General features: G+C 39.6%; 1 pseudogene; it reads left to right on the forward strand.

Moving 5' to 3' along the window:
- The first annotated feature begins 89 nt into the window (after positions 1 to 89).
- LOC103609946 lies at positions 90 to 3,245 on the forward strand (annotated as a pseudogene).
- The last annotated feature ends 228 nt before the right edge of the window (positions 3,246 to 3,473 follow it).

Below are 3,473 nucleotides of genomic sequence, written 5' to 3' on the forward strand. Positions count from 1 at the left end.
AAAAAAAAAAGACTTCATACCTACTGTGTATCTACTTTTTCTGTATACCTTGTTATTTGGTCTCTGCATTGATATGGCAGAACCCAAATATGGTCATCCTCAGTTTGAAGGTGAGAAAAGCAAAACTTTAAAAGTTTAGGTACCATATCCAAAGTCACATAAGTAAAAATTTCAACCTGTATCTGGCTGATTCCAAAGCCCATTCTCTTAACCAGAACATTCCACCTGCTTCTATCTGGTGGCACATTAGTTTGGGGAGGATTGCCATGAACAAGAAAAGAGCCAGGGGTGCTGTGGCAGGTGTCTTAGTGTCTCACTGGGCAATTGCAACTACAATCTCTCATCAAACAGATAAAGTGCCGAAGTCATTTCTCTTTAGTTACAAGCAATAAGAAATGTGCATGCAGACAGCAATCTGTTGAGCTATGAAAAGTGGCGAATTCACTCTATATTTTAAAAGCTTTTCATTTCACTTTAAATGAAAACTAATATTTTCCCATTGGTGGTGGAAGCATTTGAAGACATAGCAAATTTCAAAGCACTTGTGTTACAGAATTTATGACCAAAGTTTTAAGATGACCCCTACATTTTTCTTAGCAGTTTTTCAGGTTTATATAGAGAGTGGCTTACTCTAACTGTGTTAGCAAAACAAAGAATCCCTGTAAAATTATCCTGCAGCCCAAATAGATACAACCAGAGAAAGCTCAATGACAAAGAGCTGTGAGAGGTTATTTATTTGCTAAAATCTTACTCTAGAGATTTTTTCCATATGGTTCAATGTAATTTTGTTTTAAAAACTAAAAGCCTATCTTATATAAACCAAGGTGCCTAGCCAACATAAGGAAATTGTTTTAAAGGTTTTGATTAAATATGTGTGTTATGTATTTCTTCTTTTAGGCAATTATGCTATTCACTCTGGCCAGGAGAGCTTTCTCCTAATTATATTAAAACAAGAAAAAGGATTCATTGGCATGAATATGATATTTAACTGTTCAAATTAAAAACAGACCTCAAAGCAGTCTTTCAAAGCAAGTATTTGAAATAACTTTTCTGTGAACTAAAGCTGGTAATGACTTGGGGGGATAAAAACACCTCTCTCTCCTTTTTCTACTCATTTCCAACTACTCTGAGCCAAGGTATTCCCTGCTAATCATACATATTTTATTTTCATCCAACTTACTAGGCACCTTGATTTAAAAAAGAATCCCATAGTAAAGCACTTACTCAACACGATGAAAGTTCCTTGCTTGTGCAATTTCTGTTTCATGACGGCCTTCCCTTTATATGGCTCTTTTCATCTCTTTACTTTAAGGACTTGTTTTAGTCTATAATTATTCTTGAGACTCCAGGTTAACACTACCATTAAATCTTGTATAGGTGGATGATAAATTGGAGGCTAACAAGTTGTACTGATCTTTTTCTCGGAATTCTTCTTGTTTGAACTCAACCACCATAAAGCAACCTAAAGAAATATCTACATTCCAGAAATCTCTCACAAGCAAAACATACATGCATACACACACACACACACACACACAAAATTAAACTGCCAAAAAAAATCTACATTTTATGAAAGATTGTGGACTGTCTTTTGAAAATAGTTTCTGTTGGCTCCCTGGCAGGCTATTTGGGAGGAATTTCTATATAAGCTATATCAACGTTTGCAAATTTTACATTTGGTGACTTTAACCGTTTCAAAAAGATCTTAGTCTCTCCCTTCATCCCCTCAATGCAAATTCATTGAATTAGTGTTCCCTTAAAATAAAGATAACATGGAATGCCAAGGGTTTTTTTCTAAAAATAAAAATTATTCTCCCCACAAAAATGCTAAGATAACAAGCCTAACCACTGTTTCTGTTGGCTCCCTGGCAGGCTATTTGGGAGGAATTTCTATATAAGCTATATCAACGTTTGCAAATTTTACATTTGGTGACTTTAACCATTTCAAAAAGATCTTAGTCTTTCCCTTCATCCCCTCAATGGAAATTCATTGAATTAGTGTTCCCTTAAAATAAAGATAACATGGAATGCCAAGGGGTTTTTTCTAAAAATAAAAATTATTCTCCCCACAAAAATGCTAAGATAACAAGCCTAACCACTTGGAGTCTCTTTTCTGTTCCTTCAAAGAGTGGAAGAGGAGGTCCCATTTTCTGCCTTTGGGCAGCTGATACAGCTTTGCCACATGCTGTCGTTGCATTAGATTGGTTGCCCTCTATCCTGATGCAATGCCATTTTGTCTCATCTATGGTTTGATCCTGGGAACAATTCACCATTGTAATTTTTTCTCTCCTGTCATTCCACTGACATCAACCAACTGATTTGACGATGAAATAAAAAGTGTTCAAGGAGAAGCTGAAGAAGTGTGCAAAGTATGCACGTGAGGAGAGGCTCTCAGTCTTTTCAACACTGTGGCCATCCACAACTTATTGATGCAGAAATAGAGGACTGACACCTAACAGAGACTGAAATCTTGTGATATGTTGAATCTAGGGAGACCAGAATCAAAGCCATACTTGGGAAAGTATGAGAGATACAAAATTTCCTGGTCGCATCTGCACTTAAAATTCGACATCTGCTGGCTTCCTCTGAATCCATATAAGTCTTAAAAACTTCATGAAGGGCTAAACTAGGAAGTCCTGTGCCTCTGAGAGCTGCCCAGTTGACCAGCAGACTCTAGAATCCAGACAGCTCTTCCCACTACAGATTCGACCAGCACTTCAAGTGGCTGTCTCCCAAGAGAGTCCTGATAAAAGAGGATTGTTTAGAACCTGAGTCAAAAGGATGCCCTGAAAGCATTGTTCGGACAGAACCCCTACCCTGGTATAACTACCAGAGAACAACTAGCCAAGGAAAACAGAATTCAGGAGTCTAGCATACAAATTTGATTTTAAAACCAGTGAACACGACACCTCAGGCAGAGTCAATTAGCATCTGGATGTTCCTCAGGATAAGAGCATCTCCAGCGACAGGAACAGCCTCAGCCTTGGACTTAAGAATGCGTCCCCAAAGAAGGTGGACAAGGGCAGCCATCCATCACTGGATCACAAGCCACTATCCTCATTCAAGGCTTTGAGAAAAATTGATCCCCTGAAGTTGCTACCAGAGGAAAACCGGCTAAACAAACAGGCCTTCCAGAATCTGGACTTCAGATGTGGTTTCAGAATCAAAGAGCTCGGCACCCAGGCCAGAGAAGAAGTGCACCTGTGAATTCCCTGGCAGAAGGCCCGAGTCAGAGACTCACATGATGAGCTAAGCCAAGCGATCTGTGCCCTGCCCCAAGCAGTTCTGATCACCTTCCTCCTTCCGATTCTTTCAGCAGCAGCTGGTCATTTGTACTGGCTCTTCCTTTACCCTACATGTCCTTTGGTCCTTGGGATCCCTCTGGAGACTGTGCGAGCCTGGCACCAAGGGTCAGGATGATCTAGCCCACCCAGGCTGTGCCAGGAGAAGAGATCTCTCACCCTCCTCTGATG

The sequence above is a fragment of the Galeopterus variegatus genome, unplaced genomic scaffold (assembly GCF_000696425.1).
Source record: "Galeopterus variegatus unplaced genomic scaffold, G_variegatus-3.0.2 Scaffold10337, whole genome shotgun sequence".
Taxonomy (NCBI): domain Eukaryota; kingdom Metazoa; phylum Chordata; class Mammalia; order Dermoptera; family Cynocephalidae; genus Galeopterus; species Galeopterus variegatus.